At 43.7% G+C, this 20260-nt stretch overlaps 1 long non-coding RNA gene across 1 annotated transcript; it reads right to left on the reverse strand.

Annotated features, from left to right (window-relative positions):
* Nucleotides 1-2158: 2158 nt before the first annotated feature.
* Nucleotides 2159-18780, reverse strand: LOC149463445 (uncharacterized). The gene is made up of 2 exons (XR_016312433.1): nt 18640-18780; nt 2159-2581 (listed from the first exon to the last, which is right to left on the reverse strand). It is a non-coding gene; the product is annotated as an uncharacterized LOC149463445 (long non-coding RNA).
* Between the last annotated feature and the right edge of the window lie 1480 nt (nt 18781-20260).

Genomic DNA, 20260 nt, shown 5'->3' on the forward strand with positions numbered 1-20260 from the left:
GCACTCCTACGTTTTTTGGGGGGCCAGGCGGGCGGATGTGAGGCCTAATGGGCGGCAGTTGGGGTTGACTAGACAAGAGGCTTGCGTGCGATGGATAGGTGTGCCAGGGATGTTGTGGGGTCGTGTGGTGCCTGAAGTTCGGCGTTTTGCTAGCCTGGATAGGCCACCGGATGTTCTGGTATTGCATGCAGGGGGTAATGATTTGGGAGTTTGGTCCATGCGGGAGTTGGTGAGGGATGTAAAGATGGACTTTCTGCTATTGCGGAGGGATTATCCGCAAATGGTGTTGGTATGGTCGGATATGGTAGCCCGCGCCTCTTGGCGTTTGGCGCGGTCGGTGGAGCTGCTCAATAAAGCGCGGATAAAGGTCAACAAGGAGGTGGGGCGCTTTTTCATTCGTAATGGGGGGTTGGTGGTCCGGCATTTGGAGTTGGAGGTAGATACCTGGCGGTATCTGCGGAATGATGGGGTACATCTCAATGCGGTTGGGATGGATTTGTGGTCTCTGGGTTTACAGGATGGTGTGCAGAGAGCAGTCCGTTTGTGGTGGGGCACGCATGGGTAAGGGCTTACCCAGCGTGTTGTGGCGGTTTGTTGGTCTTTGGAGGCGGGTATTATCTTGAAGGTACAGAGAATGGTGTGGGACCCATCGGTGGTATGGTGTGCCCGGGGAACATTCCAGTTAACCAAGGTTTAACTGGAATGTGGTGGTGCTGCACTGCGGACGGTAAGGTTGTCTCCGAGCTGGTTGGTTGCGGCTGGAGGCCTGGTGGTATATGGGGTCCGCAGGTGCATTTCAGATAATTTGTGGATGATGCCTTCGAAGACCAACAACAAATCGGTATGTTTTTCTGTTATAAGGAATGGTTTGGTGTTTAAATCGTGTGGTTAATAAAAGGCCGCGTTGGCCATTTTACTCCAAATCGGTGTCATGTTTTTATTTAAAGTAAGAGTTATAGGTAGGGGATCTGGATGAACCGATCTCTGGTGCACTAGTCAAGTAATGCCCGTAGCGTAAAAGAAGGAAAGAAGTAGCGCAGGGCAGGCATGACTAGGCCTAGAGTGGGAAGGAAGGCTAGAAAGGGTTGTCAGTGCCAGGGGGTTTGAAAATATATAGGTGGGAGCTGGTTGGTAGAGGGAGAACGTGGGTGGTCTCTTTGGCACCTTTGGGTGGGGTGTCCTGGGTGGGGGACAGTCAGTCGGAGCTGGACGTTGGTGAGTAAGCTTTTCTCCCACCCTCCCTATTTAGTGAGTATTGGGTTCCTCTACGGGGAATGGGGGTTATGCGGTTCATGGGCGGTTGGTTGGTCTTTGGAGGCGGGTATTATCTTGAAGGTACAGAGAATGGTGTGGGACCCATCGGTGGTATGGTGTGCCCGGGGAACATTCCAGTTAACCAAGGTTTAACTGGAATGTGGTGGTGCTGCACTGCGGACGGTAAGGTTGTCTCCGAGCTGGTTGGTTGCGGCTGGAGGCCTGGTGGTATATGGGGTCCGCAGGTGCATTTCAGATAATTTGTGGATGGTGCCTTCGAAGACCAACAACAAATCGGTATGTTTTTCTGTTATAAGGAATGGTTTGGTGTTTAAATCGTGTGGTTAATAAAAGGCCGCGTTGGCCATTTTACTCCAAATCGGTGTCATGTTTTTATTTAAAGTAAGAGTTATAGGTAGGGGATCTGGATGAACCGATCTCTGGTGCACTAGTCATGCGGGTGCAGGAATGTGTATGATTTATAGTCAGTCCTGCACAGGCATAGATGTGAATTGAGTCTCAGTCAATGACTTAGAATGAGCATACAGATTGAAAAGTCTGAGTGCAGTTATAATTCCTGGTCCAGGTCTGTGTCTGTGAAAGTATTGCAGCCACTGGACAAGCCAGGCAACCAGCATTTTCAGAAAGTGAGGTCAGTATGGCAGCCTCCACATTCTCTGAAGATGGGTTTTCTTTAATTGTTCTAGTGCAGAACTGAAGGGATACTGTTGTAGAAGGAACAACATGTCAGTGATAGTAGTAGTCAATCCATCGGCTGGGTTATCCTACCCTCCTCTTGTGTGAACATTTCTGCAGGAGGAGTACACATCACATGGATGTCAACAGTTAATAATTATCAGAGGTGCTTATGGCCTACAGTGCCTTGAAAAAGTATTCATACCCCTTAAACCAAAAACATAAATGTATTTTATGTGATAGACCAACACAAAGTGGTTCACAAATCTATTTTTACAAATATGTGAAAAGTGTGGCGTGCATTTTATTCAGCCCCCCTAAGTCAATACTTTGTAGAATCACCTTTCGCTGCAATTACAGCTGCAAGTCTTTTTGGGGATGTCTCTACCAGCTTTGCACATCTAGAGAGGGACATTTCTGCCCATTCTTCTTTGCAAAATAGCTCAAGCTCTGTCAGATTGGATGGAGATCATCTGTGAATGTGTATGTTTAGGGTCGTTGTCCTGCTGGAAAGTGAACCTCCGCCCCAATCTCAAGTCTTTTGCAGACTCCAACAGGTTTTCTTCTACGATTGCCCTGTATTTGGCTCCATCCATCTTCCCATCAACTCTGAACAGCTTCCCTGTCCCTGCTAAAGAAAAGCATCTGTGAGAACTCGCATCAAAATTGTAGAGCTTTTTTTTAAAGCACACAACTCGCTTCTTTTTTTTTTTTAAAGGCCTTTTAGCCCAATTTTATTTAAACAAAAGTTCAATAACATGCTTCCCACGCAGGGGTATCCACCATCAAACAAATGCAACAAATATTCAGCCTCCTGGCTTGTACACAGAATTATGTCAGTCTCCTGCAAACTCTTTCCAAAATGGTTGTTTCGCACACAGCTAGCCACTAGCACACAGCTACTCTGGCTTCCACCTCTCCTAGATGAAGCCCACCTGCCTCCAAGACAGTGACCTCCTGTCTGCCAGGGTGGAGCCCAGAATCATGGTTTGGGCCTCTACAAAAAGGCCTGCACACACCTGCACAATCAGTGTGCTGGCTGCTCTCAAAACATGGACCCAGGATTGGAGATTACATCCCTCCCAAATCTCTTAGAAATCTCCAGGCCACAGGAGATTTACAAACCAATGAGGAAACTGATAAACCAGTTTCCTCTGCATTAAAAGAACTGCCTGGAGCCCCTCAACCTGTATAGTTGAGAATGGTTGAGAAAGTTGAGTTGGGTTATCACCGTGATTTTCACCGTGGCAGGATACCGCATTGCCACACATCCCACAACATGATGCTGCCACCACCATGTTTCACGGTGGGGATGGTGTGTTCAGAGTGATGTGCAGTGTTAGTTTTGCGCCTTGAAAAAGTATTCATACCCCTTGAAATGTTCCATATTTTTCATGTTACAACCAAAATCGTAAATGTATTTTATTGGGATTTTATGTGATAGACCAACACAAAGTGGCGCATAATTGTGAAGTGGAAGGAAAATGATAAATGGTTTTCAAATAGATGGTGGGGATGGTGTGTTCAGGGTGATGTGCAGTGTTAGTTTTCTGCCACACATAGCATTTTGCTTTTAGCCAAAGAGTTCGATTTTGGTCTCATCTGACCAGAGCACCTTCTTCCACATGTTTGCTGTGTATCCCCCACATGGATTCTCACAAACTGCAGACAGGACTTCTTATGGCTTTCTTTCAACAATGGCTTTCTTCTTGCCACTCTTCCATAAAGGCCAGATTTGTGGAGTGCACGACTAAGTTGTCCTGTGGACAGATTCTCCCACTTGAGCTGGGGATCTCTCCAGCTCCTCCAAAGTTACCACTGACCGCTTGGCTGCTTCTCTGATTAATGCTCTCCTTGCCCGGCCTGTCAGTTTAGATGGACAGCCATGTCTTGGTAGGTTTGCAGTTGTACCACACTCTTTCCATTTTTGGATGAGGGATTATACAGTGCTCCATGAGATGTTCAAAGCTTGGGATATTTTTTAATAACCTAACCCTGCTTTAAACTTCTCCACATCTTTATCCCTGACCTGTCTGGTGTGTTCCTTGGCCTTCATGATGCTGTTTGTTCTCTAACAAACCTCTGAGGTTCTCACAGAACAGCTTTATTTATACTGAAAGTAAATTACACACATGTGGACTATACTTACTAATTAGGTGACTTCTGAAGGCAATTGCTTCCACTAGATTTTAGTTAGGGGTATCAGAGTAAAGGGGGCTGAATACAAATGCACGCCACACTTTTCAGATAATTATTTGTAAAAATTGTGAAAACCATTTATCATTTTCCTTCCACTTCACAATTATGTGCCACTTTATGTTGGTCTATCACATAAAATCCCAACAAGATACATTTACGTTTTTGGTTGTAACATGACAAAATGTGGAAAATCTCAAGGGGTATGAATACTTTTTCAAGGCACTGTATGTAGCTCAAGATCTGATGTAAGGGAAAGGCCAGAAGGTGAGACTGTACTACAGTAAATTTTTATTTGACTCTTACACATCAACACTGTCATAGCTGCCTCTGTATACAGTATACATCCCAATAGATTGTAGGATTAAAAAAAAATAAGAATATACTGTATAAAGGTTCTAAAAAATTCTGGAATGTCAGCTGAGGAGGAGGTGACCATACTTATTATTATACGGGGTACAGAGCGAGTAATGATGGGTCTGGGGTTATTGTAACAGATTCTTATTGTTGACCCTGATGTTACATACAAGATCTCTGTATACAGAGAGAATTCAACAATAGCACACATTGTGTGCCTCCTGTCAACTGAATCCAGGCTTTATAGAAGCCAAACTGGTTTATCCTCTATGCAGGCATGCAGCTCCTCAGTACACCTGAGGAATGTCAACATACACACAGCTGAAATGGATCAAACAGAACATTCATACTCTAATCTGGAGATTTGAAGGATTGTTTCAGGTTCATTAAAACAAAAGGTGTTCAATGTCTTAAAGTTAGTTTTGTGTATGCAGCAGTCACCAGGGCCGTGGATAAGGGGGTAACACTGTAGGATATTGTAATTTGATAGATATATATATATATATACTGTATGTGGTGTATTCTCAGGTTATTGAGCAGGCTAGCATGAGACTGAGCTAGATGTATTTTACACAACAAAAGCATAGCCAAGGACTCTTTGCTATGTTAATTTTATGCAATATCACCTTAGCACTTGGGGGCCAACTTGTTACATTTCAAAGGAGTTAATTTGCAAACATGCAAGGGTGATAAAATGCAGATTGCTCAGACAGGCTTGAAAGGACTTGGCCAGCATCTAAGATCTAATAACATGAAAAGAGGTATTTAGTATGGTAAATAGCATTCTTGTTTATCTAATTAATGGTAAAAGAATGCAGTTTAGGAAATATCTAGACAACTTTTATTAGAATTTATGATTGCATTAATAGACTGCATATTGACACATTAATAGAAGACAACAAAAACCAGTCCTCCTGTAGGGGCCCAAGCCAGCAGGGGGGCTCAGGCAGCTGGGTGAATCTGATGTAGGCAAGGAGGGTGACCAGCAAGGTGTGGGGGGTGGGGGTAATTATTGAAACCGATCCCCTGTATGGCTCTCTCTGCAGTAGTTGAAAGCTGGCTTTTCTCCTCTCCCTCCAGCTTTCTCTCAGCTGCTGCAGAGAGAGAGACATACAGGGGATTGGTTCCAGTAATTGCCCCCCTGCCGCACCCATCACCCTCCCTGTGCACCATACATTCCCCCCCCCCCTGTTGCCCAGGCCCCGTTGTGTGCCCCTACCCCCGCAGTGCTTCCAGCTTCCCTCCTCACCAGCCCCTTTTTTCCTGAATGAACACATGGTGGTGTGGGGGCATTTACTGGAACTGATCCCCTGTATGGCTCTCTCTGCAGTAGTTGAAAGCTAGCTTTTCTCCTCTCCCTCCCGCTGTCTCTCAGCTGCTGCAGAGAGATCCATACAGGGGATTGGTTGCAGTAATTGCCCCCATGACGCACCCATCACCCTCCCTGTGCACCATACATTCCCCCCCCCCCCCCCCCCGCTGCCCAGGCCCCGCTGTGTGCCCTCACCCCCGTAGTACTTCTGGCTTCCCTCCTCATCGGCCCCTTTTTTGCTGAATGAACACACAGTGGTGTGGGGGCATTTACTGGGACTGATCCCCTGTATGGCTCTCTCTGCAGCATCTGAAAGCTTGATTCTGCTCCTCTCTCTCTCTGATTTACCTGCTATAGAGAGAGCCATACAAGGGATCGGTTCCAGTAATTCCTCCCCCTCCCACCATCACCCTCCCTGCCCACATCCAATTCACCCAGCTGCCTGGGCCCCCACAATGCCGGATTCCCTCCTCTCCTTCCCACCGACAGCTGCAAGCACACATTAGGATCCTTCAGGATGGAGAGAGGGGAAAGGGTCTGATAAACATATCACATTAACCAGCCCCTGCCTTTTCTGAATGAACACAATGAGTGATCGGTACCGATCACTCAACGTGTTAATTCACAACTGAAGCATAGTAAACTTTGTTTTCTTTGGGGGGCCCTGTCAGGTTGGCTGTATGGGGTCCCGTGGTTTCTAACAGCAGCCTTGGCAGTCACAGCCTAAGTAGAAAAGCCTGTTCCCTGCCAACATGCTGCATAGAAGGACCCTTGCTCTGTGTGTGGAAGCTGCAGTCTCTCTGTAGAGGTCCCTGTGCTGGGTCTGACCTGTAGCTTTGCAATTAACAAACAAAAGATTGTAGGGCTCTGGCTCTGAGTCAACAGTGGGTACATCAGACCTCTACAGAGAGATTACTACTCAACCACTGAGATCAAAAATCTCACTCTGAAGTCTGAACCATGCTGACAGGACAGGCTTTTCTACTAAAACTGTGGCTGCTTTAGAAAAAAAACAAACTATAAGACAATGAACAGCTTTGGTTTTTATACACCTGGAATGTATTTAGCTGATTTAAACTGAAGGTTTAATTGGGTTTTATAGCCTAGGCAGCTTAGATCGCATGATCTTCACCACAGGCATTGTGGGTGTTTCACAATATAAAAGACTACGAATTTAAATAATGCCCTGCATGGAAGACTGGGGATAATATGGTCAAAAAGTATGATCAGGAAACAGAAACCGCATGTTGCTTAGGGGCAACATGTGTCTGTGCATGATGTGATTTTGCGCAGGTCCTCGACATGCAAAGGTGTGAACTTAGCCTAAGATTAGAGTTCTTTGGAATTAGCTGCGTATTTGACACATGCCTTGCCTTTCTATAACTCAGGGCCTGAGCCATCAATTGGCCCAGTTCCAGTGTTGTCATATGAAGGGCTGTGAAAGCCATTGACAATATTAGGTATTGTTAGGTAGGTCCACATTCAATAATAATTTTTTGAGACAGGACGGCAGGTATAAAAGACAAAAATGAAGTTCCAAATTCAAACCTCCATTGAAGTCAATGAAAGCTGAATGTTAAAAATCAGTGCTGGCCTTTTCTAGGCCAATAGGCCAGGGATTGTCAAACAAATGACATGGGGGGGGGGGACATGTACCAAAGCAAAAAAAAAAGAAAAAACTTTAACCACAATTCTTACATTTCTGCTATGGACCTGTTTATTTGGCGATATCTTTGTCATTACTTAAGATAACAAGGTAATACATATATACTGTTGTTTTTTTTAGTGACAAACAAGGCCTTCTTTTGTGAATATTGTCTTGCAACAATGATTTTTTTTTTGCAATCCTTAGACAATTAAATGTAACACAACTAAACAAAACAGACTTTTTCCTTTTTGAGCAGTGTTAGTTTAAAATACTTAGTTTTACTGCATATAAAAAGTGTGCATTTCATTCTGTAATTTGCCCTGTTTATAAAGACACCAAAATTATGATTCTGGTACAAAATATTGCAAAGTTATTCACAAATCAATTAAAGTGGGTTTTCTTCAATTTTGCGCTTCTTTTCAATGTGGTACGTGTAAATATAAGGTGGAAAAGTGTGAACAAAACAAACAAAAACAAAAAAAGTTTAAATATTAATAATAAAATAGAAACAACAACAAACAAAATAGCTAGTTATAATTGAATGGAGAAGGAGAATAAGGAGTTAATTAGGGCTGATTAGAGTAAACTAAGGGTTAACAGAGAAATATTTAGGCTACATTCACACATATGCGACCTCAATATCGTGCGATTTCCATTGCGACTTTGAAGTGCGACTTGATGCAACTTTGATTCGACTTTGGCGTGACTTTGGACGAGTGCAACTTTTGTGCGAATTTGGCTTTGACCAAGGATAATTGTTTCTGCTGTACAAAGTCGCACTCAAGTCGCATGTACAACATTCAGTTGCGACTTTCATGCGACCTTGGAGGGTTTAGATGAAGTCTGTGGCCCTTAAGTCGCATGAAAGTCAGACCAAAGTAGTGCAGGAACTACTTTGAAGTCGCTGCAACTTGAAGTTGCACAGATATGAATGGTACCCACTGGGAAACATGGGGGTCGAATTGTCATGCGACTTTGGACCCCAAAGTCACCTGACAAGTCGAATAAGTGTGAATGGAGCCTTAATTAAAAACAGAAAATACATTTTTATTTACTTGTCAGGTTTTGCCTTCCAGAGGATTTACAGTGCCTTGACAAAGTATTCATACCCTTTGACATTTTCCACATTTTGTCATGGGATATTTTTTATAACCTAACCCTGCTTTAAACTTCTCCAAAACTCTATCCCTGACCTGTCTGGTGTGTTCCTCGGCCTTCATGATGCGGTTAGTTCACTAATGTTCAGGGGCGGACTGGCCATTTGGAAACTCGGGCACTGCCCAAGGGCCCGGGGTTAGTAGGGGGCCCCATGAGATGCCCCTGGTACCTTTTTCATAGGCTTTTTTGAGTTTGGGCAAGGACACAGGGGCCCCATGATCCCCTATTGCCCGGGGGCCCCATGAGTTGTCAGTCCGCTCCTGCTAATGCTCTCTAACAAACCTCTGGAGGGCTTCACAGAACTGCTGTATTTATATTGAGATTATATTACACACAGGTGGACTATATTTACTACATCCTGTTCCAAATTATTATGCAAATTATATTTTTCTCATTTCCCTAAATAATTGATGTAAAAACCAGTCAGCATAATTCTCATGTTATCAACTATTAAGAGTACAAATCACATTTTATTGAACAAACCTCCTAATGATAACAGGATTTTTGTTAAACATAAAACACTTCCAATGCACTGTTCCAAATTATTGCGCACAGAAAGTTTCAAAACACTTTATAGGTTGTAAAGAACTGAAAATTGTCATTTGTTGTGTTTGCAGCATATTTACTGAAATCAAAAGCTATTTCAATTAAACTTTTAACAACATTTTAACTTTTTAAACATTTTAACAGGTCACGTTACATTGTAACATAGGACCCCTTATTTGATAGCAGCTTCACAAGTCTTGCATCCATTGAACATGTGAGTTTTTTGACAGTTTCTGCTTGAATTTGTTTGCAAGATGTCAGAATAGCCTCCCAGAGCTGCTGTTTGGATGTAAACTGCCTCCCACCCTCATAGATCTTTTGCTGGAGGATGCTCCAAAGGTTCTCAATAGGATTGAGGTCAGGGGAGGATGGAGGCCACACCATGACCTTCTCTCCTTTTATCCCCATACCAGCCATTGATGCAGAGGTATTCTTTGCAGCATGAGAAGGTGCATTGTCATGCATGAAGATGATTTTATTACAGAAAGCATAGTTCTTCCTTCTGTACCAGGGAAGAAAGTGGTCAGTCATAAACTCCACATACTTTGCAGAGGTCATCTTTACACCTTCGGGGACCCTAAAGGGGCCCACCAGCTCTGTTCTGATTCCAGCCCAAAACATGACTCCACTACCGCCTTGCTGATGTAGCAGGCTTGATAGAACAGGGTGGCCGTCCACTAACCATCCCCTACTCTATCCATCTGGACCATCCAGGGTTGCACAGCACTCATCAGTGAACAGGACTGTTTGAAAATTAGTCTTCATGTATTTTTCTGCCCAATACAGCCATTTCTGCTTGTGAGCATTGGTTAGTGGCGGCCGAATAGAAGGTTTATGCACAGTTGCAAGACTCTGGAGGACTCTACACCTTGATGTCCATGGGACTCCAGAGGCACCAGCAGCTTCAAATATCTGTTTGCTGCTATATAATGGTATTTTAGCAGCTGCTCTCTTGATCCGATGCATGAATCTGGCAGAAATCTTCCTCAATGTGCCTTTATCTGCACGAACCCGTCTGTGCTCTGAATCAGCCACAAATCTCTTAATAGTGAGATGATCACGCTTAAGTTTTCGTGAAATATCTAATGTTTTCATACCTCGTCCAAGGCATTGAACTATTTCACTCTTTTCAGCAGCAGAGAGATCCTTTTTCTTCCCCATATTGCTTGAAAATGGTGCTCTGCTTAATAATGTGGAACACCGTCCATTAGTAGTTTTTCCTTAAATTGGGCTCACCGGCCAATCTAATTATCACAGGTGTCCGAGATTGTTTTTAGTGATCAAAAGAGCCCTGTCACACAATGCCATCCATGAGTTAAACTGAAAAACAAAATATTTATTCTTTGTGACACTTAAATAGAATTTGCATAATAATTTGGAACACGGTGTAATTAGGTTCCACTAGATTTTAGTTAGGGGTATCAGAGTGAAGGGGCTGAATACAAAAGCGCACCACACTTTTCACAGATTTATTTGTAAAAAATTGTGAAAACCATTTATCATTTTCCTTCCACTTTTCCAATTATGTGCTACTTTGTGTTGGTCTATCACAAAAAATCCCAATAAAATACATTTACATTTTTGGTTGTAACATGACAAAATGTGGAAAATTTCAATGGGTATGGATACTTTTTCAAGGCACTGTACACCCCTTCCTGACCAGGCCATTTTTTGTGATATGGCGCTACTTTAACTGACAATTGTGTTATGCATTGCTGTATATAAATAAAATTTATGTCGTTTTTATTTCCACAAATAGAGCTTTCTTTTGTTGGCATTTAATCACCTATGCAGTTTTTATTTTTTGCGCTATAAACAAAAAAAGACAAACAATTTTGAAAAAAAAACCTATACTTTTGACTTTTTGCTATAAAACATATCCAATAACACAGAAAAAAAATCAAATTTCTTCATAAATTTAGGCTAAAATGTATTCTGCTACATGTCTGCTAAAACAAATCCCAATATGTGTAAATTAATTGGTTTACGTGAAAGCTATTGCGTCTACAAATGGTGGTATAATGTACAGTATATACTAGAATTTTTTTTTTCATACTGGTAACGGTGGTGATCAGCGACTTATAGTGGGACTGCGCCAGGCATTCTGACACTGGCGGGAACTTACCCCCCAGTGTCAGAATGCCTGCTGCAGTCCTGCTATAAGTCGCTGATTGCCACCAATACTAGTATAAAAAAAAAATTCTGAAATATATATATATATTTGTAGACGTTATAACTTTCACTTAAACCAATTTATTACATGTATTGGGATTTTTTTTAGCAAAAACATGTAGCAGAATACATTTTTGCCTAAATTTATGAAGAAATTAGATTTTTAAAAAAACATTTTTTGGATGTTTTATAGCAAAAAGTCAAAAATATTGTTTTTTATTCAAAATTGTATTTTTTTGTCTATAGCGCAAAAAAGAAAAAAACGCAGAGGTGACAAAATATCACCAAAAGAAATCTCTATTTGTAGGAAAAAAAGGACGTAAATTTCATTTGGGTGCAGCGTTGCATGACCGTGCAATTGTCAGATAAAGTAACTTAGCGCCGTATTGCAAAAAATGGCCTGGTCAGAAAGAGGGGGTAAATCCTCTGGAGGGCAAGAGAATTTGCAGATTCCAATAAGCCCCCGCCTGTAGATCCCCACAACCACTGGGTCAGGGTTGTAGGGAAAAGGCCCTCATCCTGTCCTCATCAACTTAGGGACAAGGTGCTCTGCCAGGTTGGGGGGGGGTATTCTAAAGGTGACATCTGTTTAACCCCTTGATGCCAAGTGCACACAAATATGCGGCCTCTCTGCGTCTGGGCCGAGCGGTCACATATTTGCGTGCAATTAGAAAATACATATGTGCTGAGAGCGCACGCCCTGCGCACTCCCAGCACGTATGCCCTTGACTCACAGAAAGGTCCCGATCTCCCTTTCGATCGTGACCTTTTCTGATCATGTGACCGCCGTGACGGAGAATCACGGCGGTAACATGACCCTAAAACCCCACCCGCCTCCTGGCTTCTGAAACTCCTAAAGGGCCGGGAGGTGCCTGCGCTAAGAGGTTAATGTCTAGGTACAGTGAGGTGGTCAGGAAGTGGTACAACTGCTGCTCATCCATCTAAATAAAGACATAGAGGGGATCCCCTTCACTTTGAAGAGATATTTTCTAACTTCCTGTTGTGACTCTGAAAGAGGAAGTGAAAGGAAATATCTCCAAAAAACACAGTGTCTATACTGTTTCTAAAACAGGCAAAAAAGTTTTGTCTTCACATTGTGATTCTATCGCTCCGTCCAGAAAAGAAAAAAAGAATACTGCACTTTGCAAAAACCATGACCTACAATAGGAACATTTGTTTTTTCTTCAGTACATTTGTTCCACATATGTTTTGTGATCTGTGACGGCTGCGCACACACACACTGCTTCTTTTGTTCCTGGAATTATATGCGATTATTTGGACAATCGTGTCATTCAAGCAGAGGATGTTAAACAGCCCAGGATGCTCGCTAAACGCCACAAACACAGGCAAATTGCTCAGCTAATCCAAACAGTTATTTAGCGCTACAGATCATTGGTTACTTAAACACACAATCAATTCACCCCGAGGTCACATGAGTCACTGTAATCACCGCTGGAAATGGGAACGGTTGCGAACGCTGTGCGCAATTTAACATTAATATTTTACAGACTGCTCTGCTCATTAAAACTGCTTGTTCCAGTAAACGGGTGAAAGCTCCTCATTTTTCTCATTTATACCGCCTACTGAGGCCTTGCTCCTTTCACTACCGCGGGCCATTTTTCTATTCTTTTTAACCATTTGACCTCCAGAAAGTTTTACCCTCTTTATGATCAGGGAATTTTTGCTATTCAGCACTGCGCTACTTTAACCACTTGCCCTCCATAGAATTTTCCCCCCTTCCTGACCAGGCCATTGTGTGCGATACGGCTCTGCGTTACTCTGACAATTGCGTGGTCATGCAACGCTGTACATAAATTAAATTTATGTCCTTAGTTTCCCACAAATGGAGCCTTCTTTCGGTGGTATTGATTACCTGTGCGGTTTTTTTTTTGTGCTATAAACAAAAAAAGACCAACAATTTTGAGAAAAAAAACAATATTTTTGGCTTTCTGCTATAAAACATATCCAATAAAAATAAAAAAAATCTAATTTCTTCATCATATTAGGCCAAAATGTATTCTGCGACATGTCTTTGCTAAAACAAAAATCCCAATACGTGTAAATTAATTGGTTTACATGAAAGTTATAGCGTCTACAAATGGTGGTATATATACTTGGATTTCTGTTTCTTTTATACTAGTAAAGGCGGTGATCAGCAACTTATAGCGGGACTGCGGCGGGAATTCTGACACTGGGGGGTAGGGAACTGATTGTCATTGACATCCCAATGACACCAATACAGTGATCATTGCTAATAAAAAGCACTGACACTGTACTAATGACACTGGGCAGGAAGGGGTTAACATCCGGGGTGATCAAAGGGTTAACTGTGTGCTGTGTTTTACTATGCACAGCAATACAAAGCAGTGTGCAGGAGCTGACAGGGGAGGGATCTGTATTGTTTACATATGGACCTCTCCAACCCCAACCCCCTCATACCCCCTGTCAATGTTCCTTGGTGATTGCCGGGTGCCGGTGGGGAATCTCTGGCTGGGACCCAGTGATCGACAGCTGTAGCAGCCAATGGCGGCGTGGATAGGGCGTGCACGCCCCCTACCCGCAAATACAACATCACGTATATATATATATATATATATATATATATACACACGTGCAGCCCTGCAGCAGTAGTTCTGCTATAGGAAGGTTGGGAAGTGGTTTAATGGTAATTGTGCAATCATGCAACACTGTACCCAAATGAAATTTATATCATTTTTTTTTGGGTGGTGTTTGCTTACCACTAGATTTTTATTTTTGTATTGTAGAAATGAAAAAAAGATCAAGAAATCTGAAAAACAAATTATTTTTCTACTGTTAGAAAACATTTCCAATAAAATCATATTTTTTAATCCCACTGAGTCACCGGTTACACCACTGTGATTTAAAAATGCACGAATTCAGCGCGACTTCAGGAGCCATTTATGAAGACTTTATTGCAACTTGTGAAGATTTTCAACGATTTCTTGCGATTTCCATTGTATTCTATGTATGTGCAATTGCAATAAACTGCAGAAAAAATCATGCAACAACTACTTTAGAAAACACGCTGCAGCAAATTGCACCTGAAATCACACCTGTATGACCAGGCACTCACACTGCATTTTTGAGGACACTATACAATTGGGCAGGGCCTCCATCTGGGGGGGGGGGGACAGACCATACATATGTAGGGAGCTCGAGCATCCTAAGCTCCAACCAGGGCCGTCTATAATGTGGCAAGGGCCCAGGGCCAAGTCATTGTTGTGGGACCCTAAGCAGCTGGCCCTTGAGACCCTTGCCATGTAGAGTGGCGGTGGGAGCAGGGCAGCGAAAAGGGGCATCCTTGGGGTATGGGTAGGATGATAACACCTTGCTCTTCTCCACACGGTGAGTGAGTGGTTGTGGGGCAGATGAGCAGAGAGGGCAGATAGGACCGAGAACCCAGGAGGGAGAAGACCTCCACTGCTTCCCTGACCCCCGAGGAGGCAAGAAGCAGCGGACGCAGCATCCCTGGCCCACCCCTGGTTGGACTTGTTCTCCAACCTCCTCTCTGCTTCTAGCTCCAACATCAACAAGGATTCCACCACGGTGGCCCAAAGGACGAGGACTGGTGGGAGACGCAGGCAGCCAGGGATCCTCTGGAAGGAGCAGAGCACCTCCATCAGGTTATTTTAATAGTAAAGGATGGCCCTAGAATTATTGCCCCCACTCCAGCGTGACAGGCCATATCTAACATGTGTTGTACAATCATTTTCTGAAGTGTGTCTATGTGTGTGTCCGTGGGGGTGGGCGGACTGTTAACATTTTTGAGGCGGTGGTTTTAATTTACTTTAATAAACTTTCATTGTTAAAATATTTTTTCTTTTGTTTAACCTAACTTTATTACTTTCACAAGGGAGCTGATAAGCCTTCTATGTGATTATTATTATTATTATACAGTATTTATAAAGCGCCAATAGTTCGCTCAGTGCTGTACATTACAAAGGGGGACAGAACATGTGACAGAACAATACCAATACAATGCAAAACATGAGGGGATTGAGGGCCCTGCTCTTTCGAGCTTACAATCTAGGAGAGAGGGGATGGTGGCACAGGAGGAGATAGCTGTGGGGGATGGAGTGGTAGGAAGAGTGGAGGAGGTCGGCAGGTTAGCAGGGGGTGGGGTAGGCTTCCCTGAAGAGATGGGTTTTCAGGCTGCGCCTAAAGGAGAGGAGAGTAGGTGATAATCTGATGGGTTGGGGCAAGGAGTTCCAGAGGATGGGTGACACCCTGGAGAAGTCCTGGAGGCGGGAATGGGAGGAGGAGACCAGGGAACTAGAGAGAAGGAGGTCTTGTGAGGAGCGGAGTGTGCGTGCTGGGCGGTACTTGAATATTAGGTCAGTGATGTAGTACGGGGCAGTATGGTGGACAGCTTTGTACGTCAGTGTTAGGATTTTGAATTTGATCCGTTACGCAATCGGAAGCCAGTGGAGGGATTGGCAGAGGGGGGTGGCGGAGACAGAGCGGTTGGAAAGGTGAATGAGTCTGGCAGCCGTATTCAGGATTGACTGAAGCGGGGATAGCCAGTGGCGAGGCAGGCCAGTGAGGAGGGAGTTGCAGTAGTCGAGTCGTGATATGATGAGGGAGTGGATGAGCGGTTTAGTGGTTTCTGGAGTTAGGAACGTGTGGATTTTGGCGATGTTGCGGAGGTGGAGTCTGCACGAGTTTGTTAAAGATTGGACTTGGGACTGGAAGGATAGGTTGGAGTCCAGAATGACACCAAGTACTCTGGCCTGCGGGGCGGGTTTGATGGTGGCGTTGTTGGATGTGACGGAGAAGTCAATGGGGGGTGGTGTCCGGGCTGGGGGGAAGACAAGAAACTCGGTTTTGGAGAAGTTCAGTTTAAGGAAGTGGAGCGACATCCAGTCTGATATGTCGCTCAGTAGGTGTGTGATTCGGGCGGAGACCGAGGGGGTGAGGTGGGGGGTTGAGAGATAGATTTGTGTGTCGTCGGCATAGAGGTGGTAGTTGAAGCCGTGAGAGTGTATGAGTTGGCCAAGGGAGGAGGTGTAGATGGAGAAGAGAAGGGGCCTGAGGACAGAGCCTTGAGGGACCCCAACAGAGAGGGGGAGTGAGGGGGAGGTGGTAGCATTATAGGTAACGCTGAAAGAGCGTTGTGACAGGTAGGATGAGAGCCAGGAGAGAGCAGAATCTCTGAGGCCGAGGGAGTGTAGTTTTTTGAGGAGGAGGGGGTGGTCGACTGTGTGTCGAAGGCCGCAGAGAGGTCAAGGAGTAGGAGCACTGAATAATGGCCATTAGCTTTGGCGGTTAGCAGGTCGTTGGAGAGTTTGAGTAAGGCAGTTTCAGTGGAGTGTAGGGGACGGAAGCCGGACTGTAGGGGATCAAGGAGGTTGTTGTCGTTGAGGTGAGAGCTTAGGCGGGTGTAGACTAGACTAGATATGTGATCATATAATGCAAAGACAGGTTGTTTTTAGATAGACATCAGGGTTCAGGACTTGGGGGGGAGGGCTGTGCTCAGTGTTTTTATGTTTTGGGGGGAATGGGGGACACCACAGGACAGCCCATAGAGTACATTCGACTGACCAGGGAGACCACCCTCACCCCTTGCATCCGTTACTGTTCAGCCCTACTGCTTGAGGGCAGCCCTACCCAACAGAAGGTGAGCAGAAAAGCGAAGATGATTGCAGTGGTGAGGTCCATTGTCTGCAGCAGTGGGGTGCAGCCTGCACTGAGTACCGGCACTCTGGGGATTTTGGCCGATCGCTCGACAATTTTTTTCTTTGCTGCACCCTGCAACTGTCAGATTAGTATCATAGATCCTAGCCACAGAAGATGAGCAGGGGAACTCACATCAGGGCAAAAGGGGTCACAGTTTGGTATAATCCTCTTGGACAGTGATCTCCAAACTGTGGCCATGCAGGCCAGATGTGGCCCCTGCTTTGCCTTTATCTTGCCCTTGAGGCACTATGCAACCAACTGATGCCATCGGTGGGGTACTATTCCTAAAACTGACACCATAAATGGGGCACTATTCCACCAATTTATACCATTGGTGGGGCACTATTCCACCAATATATACCATTGGTGGGGCACTATTCCACCAACTGACACCATCGATGGGGCACTATTCCTACAACTAACCCCATCAATGGGGCACTATTCCACCAATTGACACCATCGATGGGGCACTATTCCTACAACTGACCCCATCAATGGGGCACTATTCCACCAATTGACACCATCTATGGGGCACTAAAACTACAACTAACCCCATTAATGGGGCACTATTCCACCAATTGACACCATCAATGGGGCACTATTCCACCAATTGATACCATCGATGGGGCATTATTCCTACAACTAACCCCATCAATGGGGCACTATTCCACCAATTGACACCATCAATGGGGCACTATTCCACCAACTGACACCATCAATGGGGCACTATTCCACTAATTGATACCATCAGCGGGACACTATTCCACCAACTGACACCATCAATCGGGCACTATTCCACTAATTGATACCATCAGTGGGGCACTATTCCACCAACTGAACAATTGATGGAGCACTATTCTACCCACTGATGCCAACAATGGGGCAGCATTCCTTCCATTCAAACCAATGACGTGGATTGTTTATGTCCACTGATGCCAGGGCATTTTCTGCTCCCACTGGTCATAGTCCAGCCCTCATAAAGTTTGAAGGACAGTAAACTGGCCCTTTGCTAAAAAAGTATGGAGACCCCTGCTCTTGGACATTGGATGACCTTGCACTGGCAAACATTAGATGTGGTGGCTGCATTCTTTTTTTAAGCTTTTTTTCTTCTGTTATCACCTGATGATTTGTCCAGTAACACACCTCCTCTATTAGAGTGCCCCCACTCTGGATAAAAGAGCACAGGGGCACCTTTGTAAAGCAGCAATGTCAGTCTGGGGGGGAAAGGAGTGTTAGATGCACTGGCAGATTTAAATACACTAACAGATGCACTGGCAGATTTAAATACACTAACAAATTGAAGTCAAACTCTAGCTATCATTGCAGTTACACATGCAGTTATAGAAAACTGTTTTATTTCCCGTTTGGGATAAAGGTTTTAAATGAATAAATAATTATAATATTGTAAGCATCCCTGCTAGTGTTAAATGGTTTGTCTCCACCCTCTATCTGCTACATGCTGGTGCTGCTGCTGCTGATGTAGTAGTTAAATTGACTGCATTGAAAGGGTTAAATGAAAAGCATAGCTTATTTTCAGCAAGCACTTTATTATTGCACCTTATCTTAAAGTGCAGTGCATATTAGCACATTATGACAGACTTACCTTTCAAAATATGCCCTCCAGTGCTGCTTTGTCAGTGCGGGGGGCACTTCTGTCTTCACATGGTCTTTTTTCAGGGTTCACTCCGTATGGTCGTTTAAATGGCTGGGCTGTGATGATGCCACTATCGTGCATGCACATGGGAGTCACATCAGTCTGTACTAATGTATGCTAAGCTGCGCGTGCGTGGTTCAGTGTACATTACCAGTGACAAGCAGGAGGAATGCATATATAGTATCCAGTGTCTGCCATAAAATCCTGCCTGTCAGCATTTTTTTTTTTTTTAAACACTTATTAAAGGAAAAACCATTATTAAAGGAAACTCAGGTAGTGGAATGGCTGACCATCGTCTATCTGCCTGGTTGTTATGCTGACCCTATGGCTTCCAAATGTTCCCTGAACCAACACAAGTCTGCATATCAAGCTCCTGCGTAATCACACATCTACATATCTGTTCTGGCTTGGTGATTTCAAGTATTAAACCCTGGGGCTCAGCATGACAGAGAACTATTTAAAAGCAAACAATACAATCCCGTTCACAATTTGCTGTTTTTACGCACTGTGCGTTGTGTCATGCTTCAATGTGCGTAGCATTAAGGCAGCCTGTTCATATTGAGTGGGTTGCCAATGCACAACAACAGACCTAAAAGGACATGTGGCATTTTTTTTTCTATATGCACAATACCACAAACTAAAGAATCTCCAAAAGTGTGTCCTGGCCCTTTGCTGCTTTGCCCTGCCAAGGCTACTTTCACACCGCTCTGTTTAACCACTTCAAGTCTGGACACTTTTAATCCCTTCCTGTCCAGGCCAATTTTCAGCTTTCAGTGCTATCACACTTTGAATGACAATTGCGCGGTCATGCAACACTGTATCCATATGAATTTAACATTTTTGTGAGACAGATAAAGCTTTATTTTGGTGGTATTTATTCACCACTGGGATTTTTATTTTGTTTGCTATGTAAATGAAAAAGTCCAAATATTTTGAAAAAAAGTGTTTTTCTTATAAAATTTTGCAAATAAGTAATATTTCATCATAAATCTTGGCCAAAATTTATTCCGTTATCTTTTTAGTAAAAAAAAAATGACCCAAATTAGTTTATAACCAAAAATTATAATTTTTAAACATTTTTATTTTTTTTATATTATTATTTATGTTTTTTTTTTTATTTTTACATACTGTCACCCTAGCAGTACAGTGTCACCATGGTGACACTGTACTACTTGTGGGGGGTGATAAAGATTTTTTTTTTACACTGATTGCGTTTACAGCCATAAAGGCTGTAAAAGCAATCATTTCTCCTTCTCTCTGGCTGCATTCTTGCAGCCATTGAGAAATACTATGTGATTGGGCACAGCCTGTCACATGGTACAAGGCTGTTGTGAATAGCCTTGTACCATGTGACCTCTGTGATCATTCACAGATTTCACACGTAGTAAGCAATGATGTCAGAAGTGACAAAATACTGAAACCATCAAAGTCGTATAGGAATGCTTCTTATCTATGCTGATGCGACTTCTGTGGGATAACATAGAAGTCGATGGGGCTGAAATCGCACTGAAGTCCACCAGAAACCTCTTCCAAAATTGAACTATGCTGAGTTGATTAGAGGGGCACCATT

The sequence above is a fragment of the Staurois parvus genome, unplaced genomic scaffold (genome assembly GCF_062004578.1).
Source record: "Staurois parvus isolate SC_StPar_1 unplaced genomic scaffold, SC_StPar_1.0 ptg000154l, whole genome shotgun sequence".
NCBI lineage: Eukaryota > Metazoa > Chordata > Amphibia > Anura > Ranidae > Staurois > Staurois parvus.